This window comes from Scyliorhinus torazame, chromosome 10 (genome assembly GCF_047496885.1).
Source record: "Scyliorhinus torazame isolate Kashiwa2021f chromosome 10, sScyTor2.1, whole genome shotgun sequence".
In the NCBI taxonomy this organism is placed as follows: domain Eukaryota; kingdom Metazoa; phylum Chordata; class Chondrichthyes; order Carcharhiniformes; family Scyliorhinidae; genus Scyliorhinus; species Scyliorhinus torazame.
In genome coordinates this window covers 220,322,227-220,339,663 of record NC_092716.1, presented here as the reverse complement: position 1 = coordinate 220,339,663, position 17,437 = coordinate 220,322,227, and the positions used below count along the sequence as shown (strand labels likewise).

The window sequence follows — 17,437 nt, the reverse complement described above, 5'->3', positions numbered from 1 at the left end:
ATATGACTTTCTATATTTGTCATGTATTGTAAAATGCCAATATATTTTTACAGGTGAAGGAATCGGATGTAGTTCAATGGAGCAGATAATTGTATTTTATTTTTCAGTCATTAATTTCATTGCTGAAATTACATGGAATAATTCAATGGAAATAATGTCAAGCAAAACATAATTACATTTAATCCAAATATGGTTTCTTACTGAACCTTACTGCATATAAATGTAATATACTTTGGCCAAAATCAACCGACCTCATCACGTGACGAGGCCGTTAAATCTCGCAAGAGATCTCTTGCAATGTTTAATGGTCTTGTTATGCCTCGTAGATCTCATTAGATCTTCAAAGGCATCGCGATCTGGATCCTGCCCACAAATGGGGAGGATCCAGATTTGCATATTCAAGTGTGCAGTCATGTTCCCTTGAATATGTTCACATCAAAGTATCTCGAGGCGCGGGATCTAACGCCAGTGCCTCGAAGACCCTGAGCGAGTGCCGTTTAGCTCTGGTCTCCACCACATGGAGCAGGCCTACCGGCATTTGGTGGTCCCAGGCGATCAGAGGCCCCTGGGTGATTGAGCTCTGGACAGGGTGGTACCCTGGCACCCCCAAGGCCACCTGGGCACTATTGCACTCCCAGCCTATCGCCCTGGCAGCATCACCCGGGCACCCTGGTACTGCCACCTGGCACCAAAGCTGGAAGGGCCACTGCCAGGGTGCCAGGTTAGCAGTGCCCAGGGTCCTGGCTATCATCTTGCCAATGCCAAGGATCGGACCCGTGGTGTCCTGGCCTTATGAGGTGGGGTGTGTGTGTGTGTGGGGGGGGGGGGGGGGGGGGGTCCGGAAACCATGGTGTGAGATTCAGAGATCAGAGCATCATGCCCCATCTTCATAACCCCACCGAACCATTGGACACTAAGGGGAAATTTAGCATGGCCGATCCACCTAACCTGCACGTCTTTGGACTGTGGGAGGAAACTGGAGCACCCGGAGGAAACCCACACGTGGAGAACATGCAAACTCCACACAGACAGTCTGGCCCCGAGGCCAGAATTGAACCCAGGTTCCCGGCGCTGTGAGGCTGCAGTGCTAACCACCGTGCCACCGTTTTCTGCTGAAAGGAGACCAGGGCTGGAATTCTCCAGTCTTCGGCATTCACCTTTCCCGCTGGTAGTGCACCCTTGCCAGTGGGTCTTGTGGTGTTGTGGGGTGTTTTCAATGGGAAATCCCACCTCCAGCGAATGGTGCACGGCTGAGAAACAGCTGGGGAAGTGGAGAATCCAGCTGCACTTCTTAACAGTTCTGTTTGTTACTTTAAAACCAAGCTGGCCGACACAGTATTGAGATCCACCCAACTGCCATTTTTTAATAATAGGAGTTTATTCTGGGTTGGTCGGTGTTGGTCTTTCTTGGAGAAAAAGAGGAAGTGAGAGTACTTAACTGCCTCTCATGGGGTTCAGGACCTGTCAATCATAGCTATATGTTTATAAGCATTGGGGTTAGTTTCACAGCTGACTACTTGAAATCCACTCAAGCGTGAAGGGAGGCGAATTAAATAATCCAGATAGCTGGGTGTGTGTGGAAGCTGTCAATCACTGTCTAGTAAAATCAATTTCACAAGATATGAATGAAAGGCCTTCAAATCAAAGATCTGGAGGGGGTCTAAACCAGGCTGACTGTTTGTTTCTTTCCAGGAATTAACAGGTGAATTTTAAAGCAGTGATTTTATTTTCATTGCCTCTGTCCGGACTGCTCTCTGGTTTCCTGGCAAGGGTCTCTCTTCTGGCTGTCTTTTAGGCAGGGGTGTCTGTTATGCGGGGCTTCCAGGCATTCTCTCTCTGTAATTTGGGGGATTCCAGGTAGGGGTCTCTCTCTTATAGAGGGTCTGTGATGGGGCTCACTGTAATTGGGGTGTTTCTGATGGGGGTCTCTCTTATGGGGGAGTCTCTGGTGGGGGTGAGTATAATTGGGAGGCTTCTGTTGGGAGTCTCTGTTATGGGTGGGTGGGTGGTGGGGTGATTTGTGGGGGTTGAGTGGAGATGATTTGCATTATGGGGAAGGGTGACCCTCTGATGGACTTTGGGGCCAGTTCCCTCAAAGAATGACCCCCTTGGCCCACCATGGGGTCCACTGCATCAAGGTCATGCTGGTAAATACCTGCACCAATTCTCCCCCATGTGAATCCAGGCCCAGAGGATCGGCGATACAAACGGGCTTGGAGGATATGTTCCCTGGCCTGTTAATAGGATGCAAATGGATGAATTTGGCCCATTTGCATCCTCCTACTGATTCAGGTTGCGAACCTCGATACCACTGCCTGCAGAGGACAGGAGCATCAGAATGGTGCCGATCCTGTTTTTGCCCGACCCTGGATTCTCTGCTACATCGGGAACTCTGCTACTGGTGGCATGCAGTGGAAAATCCATCCCAATATCTCCAAGCCCAATCCAGTGCCTTGTTACTCAATCTCTTGGAAGTCCAAAGGACTCTCACAGTGAGTCAAGGGGCGGTATTTTCCACACCCTCCCCTTGGCGGGATATTCTGTTCCCGCCAAAGTCGACCCCTCACATTAGGGGAGGGGGTGTGAACCATGCAATAGCCCATAGACTTCCTGCTATTGGCCAATAGCTTGCTGCGTCCGCTATGGGAAAACCTGCCTCGTGGAGCTGTAAAATCCTGGCCAAGTAATTAAACTCCATAAAAGTCACCAACTTTCACTGGGCATTCTACTGCAGACTAGAGACACACATGTGAGGTTCACTAAATTGATGAGGCAGGATTAAACCATGCTGAATTGTATTGAAATGATTTGCAGGTGGGAAATTAAGCATAGTATTGCGTTTCCCGCCCTCAACAGGTGAGTTCACAATTTCTTACCTTCCAGACACTGACTTAATTGCTTACAGTTTTCCCACCATGCGTGACCTCCCGCGCTATTCTCTATGCCTGCCCATCCACCCACCATCTTGCCCACCCCACCTGACTCCTCGAAATCTAGCCTGGTGAGTGTACAAATTTGTGCGATTGGCTGGGGTGTCAAGCTACGCAAGATCATTGTGAGCTGACACCATTTTAAAATATATCAGATTTTAAATAGCTGTTTTATTATTCTTCCTTTGACTTTGCCTCCTCGTCGATTTTAATTGTTTATAAGGTGTCACTATAGAGGTTTTTATGAGACAGGTGAAGGTCTAAGCATGCTGAATTTGTTTAGTATATTTGGTAGTTGTACTATAGTCAGCTGTTGTGGAAACGCGTGGGCTTCTGTCTGAAGTGATACTTATGTAAATGCTGCTTTCGGTGAAGTTTAGGTGTGGTGCGAGTAGGCGAGGAACAAAGGAAGGGAATGGGGAATATATTAACATTTCAGGTGTGATCAGGTTGTTGAACTTCTTCTGGAACTACTTTTTTTTCCTTGAGGACACAGATGTGGCACACCGTACCTCTTCTGCCTCCCTCCATACATTACAGTTGACTATTCAAGCTGACTTGCCTTCCCGGAGTTCAGAAGCCGGTCCCACCTGGCTCATGTTTTTGGCAGAAAGGCCAACAGGTCTCAATTCACAAAGCTTGAAGGTCTTCAGGTGCCCCCTCTGCTTGGTATCTCCTGGCTACTCATTTCTGTCTGAGTTTGAACATTTTGTTGAGGCACTGGAAAACCTTGAAGCTTTTCATTAAAAACCAACCGAGAAGAAGCAGTTTACCAAATCCTTTCTACTCTGCAATCCCACTCTGAACAATGCGTTCTTTCCTATGCTTTTATAGTCCTATCCCCCCAAAATCCTGATTCAACACAAACTATTTACACTGTTCCTTTATGCTGAGTTTTGTGTTCAGCTGTAGGCAAATGAAAAGTGCAGAACATTTTCGTTGAGGTTCCTTTTATCCCATTTCAGGGAATCCCTACATTGCAGAATGAGGCCATTTAGCCTATAGAGTCTGCACTGACCCACTGAAAGAGCAGTACACAGGTCCACTCCCCTACCATCCTGCCCTATCTTCATAACCTAACCTGCATATCCCTGGATACTAAGGGGCAATTTTTTGCAGCTCCTGGAGGAAACCAACGCAGACATAGAGGGAACATGCACAATCTCCATGCAGACAGTCACTCAAGACTGGAATTGACCCTGGATCCTTGGCGCTGCGAGGCAGCAGTGCTAGCAACACTGCCACCGTACTGCCCTTTTGTCAGGTGATTATTTCTTGAGTGCGATCCTGCAAATTCCAGAAAGAGAACTTACCGTGATTTTATTTTTGCAAAAACAATTTAACGTATTGTTTTGGTTGGAATCAGAAACACGTCATGGTCACAGTATGGAACCTGTACATTTCCAGCTCCACAGTATGTATTTTTATCACTGCCACTCATGTGCAAACTCCATTATAGTATCAAACGGTGTTTGCAATGGAGTGTTATATTTAAGCAGTATGAGTACATGCATATGATGACTGAAATAACACTGTGGTGCATTCCATGAGCAAATTGACAAATATATTCTCCAATAGTAACATTTCTCATGTAATGAAAATGTGACAGAGCAACCTATCAGCAGGATGCAAAAGTTATGAAGAAAGATGGGAATTCTAATTCTTTCAGTTAAATCGAAATTTCATTCCACTGATTGTACCTCGCTGCATTTCCATTAATGCTCTTGCTCCTCTTGCTCTGCTTTTGTTGACTTTTGCAGGAGGTGGATCTGGCATTTTGTGCATCCCTGATTTGTCCCATTGATGGTTGTCAGTTGCACCTTCAGAAGCCTTGGCCCGAAATCAAATTCTCCTCCAAAACCTCTCTTCTTTACCGTTAACTTGGGGGAACGGTTCACAGTGGTGAGCACTGCTGCCTCACAGCTCCAGGGTCCCAAGTTCAATTCCAACCTTGGGTCAGCATCTGTGTGGAGTTTACACTTTCTCCCCGTGTCTGCGTGGGTTTCGTCTGGGTGCTCCCCTTTCCTCCCACTGTCCAAAGATGTGCAGGTTAGGCGGATTGGCCATGCTAAATTGCCCCTTTAGTGTCCAAAAGGTGAGGTGGGGTTACTAGTTTATGGGGATAGGGTGGAGGTGTGGGCTTAAGTAGCGTGCTCTTTCCAAGGGCCGGTGCGGACTCGATGGGCTAAATGGCCTCCTCTGCACTATAAATTCTATGATTAGCAAACATCATTTGGCGCCAAGACACAAAAGGAGATACAAGGACAGATGGCCTAAGGTCATCTGTCCTTGTATCTCCTTTTGTGTCTTGGCGCCAAATGTTGTTTGCTAATCATTCCTTGGCACTTCCTTCTACATCAAAGATATTGTATAAATACAAATTGTCATTATTTTTAAGAAGAGTTTCTGCTTACATCAGAGCAGCAGGATGCTTGTGAAAACTGTGTATAAGGGGGTGTTACTTATGTATGCCCAGCAGTTAAACCCATTAGGCATTTGCATCATCTCTTAAACTCTATTAGAATCATTCTCTAATACTGTATTTATTGTAGGAGAGTGCCAGAGACATGGAAAATATTTTCCTTTCGTTCTATCACCTTTCCACCATGTTGAAAAGAGGAAATAGTCAGCGATGCCCTACATATGCAATAAATTGATGTGGCTCACTCTCAGTGTGCTGTGAGTAGAAAGGAATTTAGCAATTGCTTGTCCATCAGGTTTCTTGAAGTTAGTTTGCTTATTCTACATTAATGCAATGATTAAAGAGAACAGGAGAAATGCTCAGCTTTCCTTTGTACCATTGCCTGAACCTGGCTGCTGCCAACATCACGGGCAGCACGGTAGCATTGTGGTTAGCACAATTGCTTCACAGCTCCAGGGTCCCATGTTCGATTCCGGCTTGGGTCGCTGTCTGTGCGGAGTCTGCACGTTCTCCCCGTGTGTGCGTGGGTTTCCTCCGGGTGCTCCGGTTTCCTCCCGCAGTCCAAAGATGTGCAGGTTAGGTGAATTGGCCATGCTAAATTGCCCTTAGTGTGTCCAAAATTGCCCTTAGTGTTGGGTGGGGTTGCTGGGTTATGGGGATAGGGTGGAGGTGTTGACCTTGGGTGGGGTGCTCTTTCCAAGAGCCGGTGCAGACTCGATGGGCCGAATGGCCTCCTTCTGCACTGTAAATTCTATGATAATTCTATGATTGCTTGCCTCTCTGCCTGAGCTGCTGCTTGAGTTGATTGGTGGGTCCTTTTGATATGCAAATTGGGGTCCCATGATATACATTGCACTTAATTTGCCATTTTAAGACAGTATGAAGTAACTGTGGGCTGCATGTGCCTCCTGCACAATCAGCTGGAAAGGAGATTCTTGTGGATCCAGAAGGGGGAAGGAATGTTTCCCTGAGCTTTACAAATGATCCTGCGCCACTGCTGCTCTGGATATCTCCCTCTCCACCTTCCATCCTGAGATTGGACCTCTCCCCCATATATGGATCTATCCAACTTTGGCCTGGAAACTAATGGCTCTGTCCGATGTTACGCATGTCCACAGCCAACAGGGCTCCCTGATACTGCCGGGTGTTTCTGTTGTGCCTGTAAACTGCTGGTCGAATGCTAGTGAGGCCTGGCCCTCAATCTAACCAAGGTTACTGGGCAGCCATCAGGAGCATTCTGTTGCCTGACTCGCCAAAGTCCACGTCAGTATAAATTCTACCCCAACCTGTTCTGTTCATCAAATGTGAGCTAACAGAAAGCCATTGAGAAATCTGAATCTGTTTTTCAGGTTGTTTGGTTTCGAATTTATCACCGTGCCGAAAGCTCCTATCTGATGTGCGGCTATTGTTTATTTGTTACAGAAATAGGTGAAGCAAACATATTGGAATGACACAGGGCATAGGAATCAATGTTAGCACATCTACACCACAGAAGCAGATCAATGTTTCCTGGTCTCATTACAGAGCAATCAAAGTGGAGGCAAGGAGGGAAGACATCCCATCTCAAGGGTGTTAAGCAAACACTCAACTGATGTACATGGGAGTGGGATGGGGCGGGGAGGGGGAGGGGACGTCATAAAACCTAGCTCTGATTGTTTCCATGAAATCAGTAAATTTTGCTCCCCTGCTGTAGAATGTGCCTGTTGAAAGAATACTGCTTTGCACTACCTCAGTATGTCCAGCATGCACACTCGGGCACATCGAAAAGCACCGGAAGCTGCCTTTTAGAAAACTTTGTTCATATGAAAAGTTTTATTTGCATCCAGGAGAAGAGCATTTATTTTTGTAAATCCACTGTAGAATGGTATTTGTAGGAAATTCACTGATTCATCAATGTCAACTTATTAGTCGTTGCTTCTTATAGTGGGATCAATAGTAATTTGAGACTGCAAACTTCCCCTTTAAGCCCAGCAAAGGCAGTTTTTTTCAGATCACTATTCTTGTTGCCATGTATTTGCCATTTAAATGCATTTTATAGAATGCAGGTCTGAATAAATTGTTGGTGAACACTGAAGGGTGAGTCAGCAGCCACTGGTCTGACTCTATTTCATTAGTGAGTCAATTAACAATTTGACATGAGACAAGAGAGTAAATAGTTGACTTTGATGAATTACTATTAGTGACAGCCCTGTCTCAATAAAATGAATGAGAGGGCAACATAAAATAACATAAGTGAAGCTGCTGATGGAGTGTAATGATGGTCGAAACAGTAGACAGTGAATATGACTCCTCTATTTATCTGGGCAGCACGGTAGCATTGTGGATAGCACAATTGCTTCACAGCTCCAGGGTCCCAGGTCCGATTCCGGCTTGGGTCACTGTCTGTGCGGAGTCTGTACATCCTCCCCGTGTGTGCGTGGGTTTCCTCCCACAGTCCAAAGATGTGCAGGTTCGGTGGATTGGCTATGATAAATTGCCCTTAGTGACCAAGGTTGCCCTTAGTGTTGGGTGGGGTTGCTGGGTTGTGGGGATAGGGTGGAGGTGTTGACCGTGGGTGGGGTGCTCTTTCCAAGAGCCGGTGCAGACTCGACGGGCCGAATGGCCTCCTTCTGCACTGTAAATTCTATAATTCTAAGATAATCTTTGTCCTGTAGTGTTTAATAAGACATATGTTGGTTACTGGTAAAGCAAAACATCCAGACAGTGTTAAAATATAAAGGGCCCAATTTTAACTTTGAACAGACATTGGATGGGTGACAGGAGATGTGATTGCCCGCCTATCGGATGTCCTCTCTGATATGTTAATGACATTTGGTCTCATTTCAATGTGCATGAAATGTTGCAAGCGCCGAGCCAGTGTTCACGGGCAGCGTACTGTTAGGGGAGGGACAGTAGTGGCTTCTCTGGATCAAAAGTCATGTTAATGGGATATAGAAAATCAAACATGGTGGACTATGGTGAGGATGATCGATGCCTAGTTCTATGTGTACCTCAAAGTTGTTTAGGGGTCCGACGTACATCATCAAATCCTCTTACCTGAAGCAGCCAGGTTCTTGCATCACCCTTGTGAAAGACCCAAACACAACTGTGGTGGGTCAATCAGGAGCAGGAATTGGGTGCTAAATTCAGCACCATAAATTGGAAGCACAATATAGCCCCATTCCCACACAATGAAGGTTTTGAAATTGAGCTCCATAAGTTCTAATTCAAATAAGCATTACCTTTGAAATTACTGAATATCTTGTGACGTAAGAGTTTGTTTTGATTGAATTTTAATGTTAGCAGCATGAATTGGAAATTCAATTAAATAAATTTAAATGTTCCCCTATTCAATAATCAGTTATGTTTATTTATGAACATGAAATAAGAATAGAAATCCTGAAACAGAATAAATAGAGCAATCAAAATTGAATAATTTATACCATCAATGGCGAGAAACCTAACTAAACTCTGACAGGGGTTACTGCTGTGATGTATTCTACCTTCTTTTGCTAAACAAAGTACCCTTTACATTAAAAATAGACAATGTGACACCTCATTAGGAATGGTTCAGTGGATTAAAAAGGCTTCTCTAATCTTTTAGGAATGCAATCTTTAAGAATCTGACATGAACAAGATAAAGCAGAGAACAGGAATTAGTGGAACAGCGATCGATTACTTATCATTATTTATGAAGGCAGAATGTAAAGGGTAAAATCATTTTTAAAGAGGCTGACATAATATATTAATATATATCCTGTATATAATCTGGCTATTTCAGAAAAAATGGAACTCCATCAGAAAATAAAATGTTTCAACGCATCTTTTTGCTGCCTCAATGCCATTGTTTCTGTTTCTAGGAGCATTATGGTGAGGGTTATTTAGATGTGACATTTTATACAGTGGGCAAGAAGTAGGTAGGTTTGCTATTTTATTTTCTCCTGTGAAGTTTTAAGAGAGTCAGTGCTCAGAATGTCTGAGCGCTAATACCTTGTGACAGGACTTTCCTCATTCATCATATTGCTGAGGACATCCAAGAGGAGACCATCTTACATCAACTTTATTCCCTTTGCTGATAACAATGACAATTATTTTTATTAATCTACAATTCGATGATCGGAGAGTCAGTTTACATAGAAACATAGGAAATAGGAGCAGGAGTGGGTCATTTGACGCTCCGAACCTGCTCCGCCATTCAATATGATCATGGCTGATCCTGTATCTCAACATCATGGGCGTGAATCCCACCCCCGCCGGTTGCCGAATTCTCCGGCACCGGATATTCGGCGGGGGCAGGAATCGCGCTGCGCCGTTTGGCGGGCCCCCCCCCCGCGATTCTCCGGCCCGGATGGGCCGAAGTCCCGCTGCTAAAATGCCTGTCATTGGGCACCAAAGGCCTTTTCCGCCAGCTGGCAGGGCGGAAATTCGTCCGGCGCGGGCCTAGCCCCTTAAAGTTGGGGCTCGGCCCCAAAAGATGCGGAGCATTCCGCACCTTTGGGGCGGCGCGATGCCTGACTGATTTGCGCCGTTTTGAGCGCCATTCAGCGGACATCGCGCCGATACGGGAGAATTTCGCCCCATACTCCCACTTTCTCCTCGTATCCCTTTTAATAATCTTTATTGTCACAAGTATGCTTACATTAACACTGCAATGAAGTTACTGTGAAAAGCCCCTAGTCGCCACATTCAAGCGCCTGTTTGGGTACACACAGAGAGAATTCAGAATGTCCAATTCACTTAACAAGCACGCCTTTCGGGACTTGTGGGAGGAAACCGGAGCACCCGGAGGAAACCCACGCAGGCATAGGGAGAACGTGCAGACTCCGCACAGATAGTGACCCAAGCCGGGAATCGAACATGGGACTCTGCAGCAACAATGCTAACCGCTATGCTACCGTGCCATCCTGACACCATTAGCATCTAGAAATCTACTTCCCAGCCAGAGGAAACATCATTCCTGCATCCAGTCTGTCCACCCCTGTCAGAATTCTCTATGTTTTGATGAGATCCCCTCTAATTCTTCGAAACTTCGGTGAATACAAGCCTTGTCGACCCCATCTCAATCCTGTCATCCCATTAATCAGTTTGGTGAACGTTCACTGCTCTCCCTCTATGGCAAGTATATCCTTCTTTAGATAAGGAGACCAAAACTGCACACTGTACTTCAGGTGTGGTCTCACCAAGGCCCTGTACAGCTGGATAAGACATCCTTGCTGAAGTGGATAAATTCACACTTATCCATGTTATACTGCATCTGCCATGTATTTGTCCACTCACTCAACTTGTCTGAATTGCCTTGAAGCCTCTTTACATCCTCCTCATCAGTTACATTGCCACCTAGTTTTGTGTCATCAGAAAACTTGGAAATATTACATTTAGTTCCGTCATCCAAATCATTGATATGTTACAATACCTTCAGCTCACCAGCTAGGTCTGAAACAACTAACCTTTATTTACAACATACTATCTTGCAGAGTTTTACAACTTTGTGGCTGCCAGTCAGCGTCCAAAATCGATCTGAGGCAAAAGCCCACGTTTGCTAGGGTGGACCCCCACCCTGGTTTTCCCAGTCAATTGACCCTCTCAGCCGCTTGCCCCTTAAAAGGGGCCCGGCACCGCACCCCTCCCATCTAAGCCCTTTTATACAATAATAACAGGTAAACTATACAGTCCAAAATAAATTTAACATTTAACCCTTTCAACCAGTCCATCATAGCCTCTCTGGTGTTTTCCGCTTTCTGGCAGAGCGGTGTATCTCCAACGACTTGAATGTTTTTGCTGGGACAGTGTCTGCAGAAACCGCTGTGCCTGTTATCTCCTCTGGCAACTCGGCTTCATCTGTTTCTGTGGTGACGGCAGGCTCTCCTGTCACAGGTTGACTTTGTACTTCAGTACTTGGACAACCAACAACGTCTCCTGCTGGCAATAAGGTTTCAGGCTGCAGTACTGGCTGCTGGGATGACTCTGGTCCACGTAAGTGATCCACATGTTTCCTGACAATTCTATCTTGTACATTCACTTTGTAAGACAGCAGTCCTGTCTTGGCTACAACAACTCTTGGGACGCAGCTTGGTCCGCTTCTGAAATTTCTGACATACATTGGTTCATCAATTGCTGCTTTGACTGAATTGTGTTTTTTCTTCTGACTGCCCTGACCGCTTCCCTCCCCGGCAAATTTGGAAACACCAGACTTAGTATGACCTTAAGATACCCCCCTATCAATTATTTCACTGGTGACATTCCTGTCACAGAATGCTACGATGTCCGGTATCCTAGAAGAAATTGAGATATTCTGGTTTCCAGAGTCGCACCTGGCTGCTTTTTAAGACCTGCCTTGAAGGTTTGGACTGCTTGTTCAGCCAGCCCATTGGATGCTGGGTGGTATGGCGCAGTCCCTATTAGCTTTATGCCATTCGTGGAGGTGAAATTCTGAAATGCAGCCCTCGGAAGGCCGTTCCATTGTCTGACACAATTACTTCAAGTATCCAATGGGATGCGAAACACTGACACAATTTCTCAACTGTGGCCTGCGACGTTGCATATTTCATTTGAAACACTTCCATCAACTTCAAATGGGCATCCATCAGGAGCAAAAACATTGTTCCCAAAAATGGCCCCACATAATCAATGTGGACATGCACCAGTGGCAGCACAGTGGTTAGTGTTATGACCCCTTCAGGGGCAAAGCACTATGTTGTATCTGATTCCCCTTCTACACCATGGAATATGAACGCCCCCGGTAATTGAAGGGGCAGAGCCTCCCCCCTGACTGAGAGGAGCTTCACAGTGTAAATAAACCTTGTTCTTATCCAGCCTACTGTGTGTTCCATGAAGCCTCTTCCTTCGGCCACTACAGTTAGCACTGTTGCCTCACAGCGCCAGGGCTCTGGGCTCAATTCCGGCCTTGGGTGACTGTCTGTGTGGAGTTTGCACATTCTCCCGGTGCTTCGGTTTCCTCCCACAGTCCATAGATGTGCAGGTTAGGTGGATTTGCCATGCTAAATTGTCCCTTTGTGTCCAAAGGTGTGCGGGTTAGGTGGGGTTATAGGTGTGCGGGGATAGGACAGTGGAGTGGGCCGAGGTAGGGTCCTTTTTCAGATGGTCGGTGCAGATTCAATCGGCTGAATGACCTCCTTCTGCACTGTAGGGATTCTATGATCTATAAATCTGCACATCTTTGGACTGTGGGAGAAAACCGGAGCACCTGGAGGAAAGCCACACACTGAATCCGTGGCATATCCATATGCAAGAAGGCATATGGGATACTTGCCTTTATTGGCCAAGGCGTACAATATAAGAGCAGGGGGGTTATGATGGAGATGTATAAAGCACTGCTTAGGCCCTAGCTGGAGTACCGTGTACAGTTCTGGCCATCACACTATAGGAAGGATGTGATTGAACTCACCTTCTGAAAGGGTCGTAGAAGGAATGCTTACAACATTTAAGAAACATTTAGATGAGCACTTGAAATGCCAGAGCATACAGGTCTATGGACCAAATGCTGGAAAATAGTATTAGAATAGATAGGTGCTTGATGTCTGGTGCAGCCACAATGGGCCAAAGGCCCTCTTTCTGTGCTGTACTCTGACTCTGACTCTGACTAACCAAACCATTTGTCTGCATTATATCATACAAGTAAAATCTTGATTTGGCAAATGTGGGGGCCGCCATTCGAGCGCAACGCGGCCGGTAGATGCCGGGAGATCCCTCTATCAGGATCAACCCGGCTTGCACACCTCGCAAGATCTAACATGACCTTGCAAGATGGCACGATCTGAATCCCACCTGGGAAACACCTGGCTAAACGCGCTTGTCACGGGACTCTGTTACAATTTGGTTAGATCGCGCCTGTGGTGTTTGATGTTTGGTGACACTTATCATAGCTCACTTCCAAATACATTTCTAATCTCTGAATTTGATCACGGAAATGCTTAAATAAAGCAAGAAAATGCATTCGACGTCATTCTTTTATTAAAACAGCAGTTTGGTCCCACTGATGTCTGTCCAATTCTATGAATCACACTTCAGGAAGGACGCATATACTTTGAAGAGGGAACTGAAGAGATTTACCAGAATGATTCCAGGAATGAGGGATCACAGTTAACGTGGATAGATTGGAGAGTTTAGAGTCATTAAGCTTGGACAAGGCTAAGAGTTGAATTGATGATGGGTTTAGACAGAGTAAATAAAGAGGAATTATTTCCAATTGCTGAAGGATTGACAACCGGAGGGCACAGATTTAAAGATTTACCAGGGCGATATGAGGAAAAAGATTTTTACAGTATGCATGTTTTCAAATGCACTGCCAGGTGGATATAAATTCAATTGTCACATTCAAGAAAGTACTTTGTAAATATTTGAAGGAGAAAAATGTTGCAGAAGTGTGAGAGAATGGGACTAACTGGAAAAGGACAACATACACTCGATGACGTTGTAAGCTGTACTATTCTATGATTGTACTGTGTGCTGGGTTAACTCCTGCAGGACACCAAGGTCGAAAAGCGTAGGAGAAAACATGAGGTAAATCAAGTCGTAATGGTCTAGTGGTCCCAAACTTGAGTTTTAACAGTCTATACAATTTGTTTAGTAGATATGATCTGTTCAGATGAAAGACTCAATTACCATGATGCCAGATTGAGTGGCTCTGAGGTAGTTGCCATGCTTGATTAGCAATTATTTCCTTGAACTGGTTATGAACTCTGTGGATATTTAATTGTCAAGGTTGAGGGCACAGCCAAAGCCCAGTAAGACACCATTAGTTAACTCATCAATGGACGATGCAGTTGATTCCATTTTCACCTTGACCTGGCTAAGTGTCAGTATCAGCTGAATTGACATTTGCTTAGGAATTAATTTATGTAACAGGGATGGTAATTATGGACCTGATCATTACTCTATGAACTAACTAAAATTTGACTCTTGGAGAAGGGTATCAAATAGACCAGAAAAAGGTTCCATCTTCTGGTAAATGACTGTGAAAAAACTGTTGGCATTTCTGTGTACACATTCTATTAACATGGAACTTCACATCGTATTTACATGTTCCCCTTTCGCTCCGCAACTCCTAATAACCTCTCGGTGCCAAAGAGGCAGGGAGGTAACAAGCTCCTTCATTGCTGTCAATGCAACTTTTAATCTGGTTGCTGGCAAATGCAAATCTCAGATCACTGCTCATGTTGTGCCCTTGCTGTGGTGAGATAACTCATCTCCACTGCCATTGCCAAGTTAAAAATAGCCAGAGTTGTCATTTAAAGAATCACCAGCCTGAAAGTTCCCCCATCCTTTCCACACAAGAATGGTGCTGTGACAAATTGCTTCAGAGAAATTTACACTGGCTGTACTTGAATCATCAGTACACACAATATTTGATCATATCTGCTGCTTTCAACATACGTGCACTCACATTTTTGACTGCTCTGCACCACTTTGAAAAGATCTGTTTGCACAAATGTCCTGCTTCACACTGTTATTGTGCTGGTATAGAATCACTCCCCCAAATTTAGTTGCAACAAGATCTGAAGTCACCTGCTATCAGCAAACTTGAGGTCTCTGGTGCCTATTAGCAATTATTTTCACGGTGATTTTTAAAAATGTCCCTTATTCCACTCTGCACTGTGCTTGACCAAAGTCTTGCTGGTCTCTGTACACCTGAAATTGTTTGGGTGTGTTCAGAAGCATCAAACCGGCTGCAGTATACTCCTGACAGGGAGTGCTCCAGTTCTGCGCGGTAAAGAGCAGCAACTGAGGCCAGAGGCTCTGAGAGTCAGCCACCACGGCAGAGGACATCTGCCCATTCCTTATTAACTTATTGGTGGCAAGGCATTTACATTTATTTTACTCTGGGTTTTATTTTCTGCTATTGACAAATAAGATCTGCAGGAGATTTGGGTGTATATATATGCATGTAGTGTGATAAATACGGTTACTGAGCTGCAGGCAGAAGCTGCGGACTGTGATATTGTGGCAATAGGAGAGACCTGCCTCAAAGAAATGGAGGAATAGGCCGGGATTCTCCGAAATCCCGGCCAAGTGTTGACGCCGGCGTAAACGCCAGAGTGGTGTATGCCGACGTCAACGGGCCTCCTGGCCCAGCAATTCACCACTGTTCAGGGGGCTAGCACAGCGGTGGAGAGCTGCACACTGCTCCGGCACCGAAAGGTGGCCCTGCACGGCCAGCACGGGTTCACGCGAAGGCCGGCGTGGATCCGTGCATGGGCCCGAAGGCCGTCTCCGCGCTGGTCCCCACGCAGCATGGCGAAACCTACAGGGGCCCGGCGCGGAGGAACATAGCCCCCCCCCCCCGGAATGAGCATGCCTGCCAATCTGTAGCCCCTGATCGCGGGCCTGGTCACCATGGAGGACCCCCCCCAAAGTCAGATCCCTCCCGCCACCCACCAGGACGGGCCCCGCAGCCAAAACACCGAGGTCCCTACGGGTGGGACCACATGTATACCATGCCGGAAGAACTCTGCGGGCACTCGGCCCATCGAGCGTGGAGAATCGTCGCGGGGGCCGCTTTCAATGGCCCCCGACCGCGGGCGCGACTGGCGGGTCCACAGAGAATCGCGGAAGTGCCATCTCGCCGGATTTCTGGCGTGAACGGCTATTCTCCGTCCTCGTGCTGGGCGCGATTCCGGTGCGCAGGGTTGGAGAATCCCACCCAGGAACTTCGTATTCCTAAGTACAAAGTACTTGGGAAAGATAAAGAAGCCAAACAAGAGCGTGGGTGGCAGTATTGATCAAAGAAACTATTATAGAACTGGAGAGCGATGATGTTGTCGAAGGAGTCAGAGAGAGAATCTATTTGGTCAGAATTAAAGAACAATAGCGGAATGATTGTGCTACTGTGTGCAACGCTGAAGGCCTCTAAATAGTGGTAAGGGGATAGAGGGACAAATTTGCACCCAAATTACAGAACGATGTAGGAATTACAAAGTAGTATTAATGTGGGACTTCAGTTTTCCGAATAGAGACTGGCCTATTAGCCGTGTAAAGCACAAAGTGGGGGGAAAAAATCCTCAAATATTCATAGAAGAGCACTCTTGATCATTGTATTTCCACAGTAAGAGGTCTTACAGCACCAGGTTAAAGTCCAACAGGCTTGTTTTGAATCCCTAGCTTTCGGAATTTTATTTCCAGCCCAGTAAAGACGAAAGCAGTGCTGGATTTAATTCTGGAAACTGAAGTGGGACAAGTGGAGTGTATTTCAATGAGAGAGTATGTCCGGGGCAGGGGGGGGGGGGGGGGGGGGGGGGGGGCGCGGCGGGGGGGGGGGGGCTCAGCGATGCTCAGAATATCATCGGCTTTAGAATTGATATGAACAAGATTGAGGCAAAGTCAAGTGGAAAAATACTTGGCTGGAGGAGAGGTAAATCAGTGAGTTGAAAAGAGCTGGCATGGATTGGATTCAAAAATTGTTAGGAAATAGAGTCATTGCACAGTGGGCGACCTTCGAGGAGGTAGTTCAGTTACAGAACAGACACATTACATGAGGGAAAAGGAAAGGAATTCAAATTAGAGTTTTGGGGATATACCGTGGGGCAGCACGGTAGCATTGTGGAGAGCACAATTGCTTCACAGCTCCAGGGTCCTAGGTTCGATTCCGGCTTGGGTCACTGTCTGTGCGGAGTCTGCACATCCTCCCCGTGTGTGCGTGGGTTTCCTCCGGGTGCTCCGGTTTCCTCCCACAGTCCAAAGATGTGCAGGTTAGGTGGATTGGCCATGCTAAATTGCCCTTAGTGTCCAAAATTGCCCTGAGTGTTGGGTGGGGATACTGTGTTATGGGAATAGGGTAGGGTGCTCTTTCCAAGAGCCGGTGCAGACTCGATGGGCCGAATGGCCTCCTTCTGCACTGTAAAATCTATGGTAAATACAGGGGCCACAAAAGTCAGCTCCATAGTTCAGGGGCAATTCTCCCGCAATTGGCGGGGCGGCCCGTACCGGTGCCAAGAGCGGCGCAAACCACTCCGGGGTCGGGCGGCCTGGAAGTTGCGGAATCCTCCGCACTTCCGGGGGCTAGGCCGGCGCTGGAGGGGTTAGCGCCGCGCCAACCGGCGCTGAAGGGCCGCCGCTGGCCAGTGCAAGTTGGCGCATGCCAGGACTGCCG

General features: G+C 46.5%; 1 protein-coding gene across 1 annotated transcript in view; it reads left to right on the top strand.

Annotated features, from left to right (window-relative positions):
* Positions 1–17,437, top strand: part of LOC140384586 (protein inscuteable homolog) — a 517,726-nt gene that overhangs the window by 185,509 nt on the left and 314,780 nt on the right. The gene's annotated exons all lie outside the window — the stretch shown is intronic.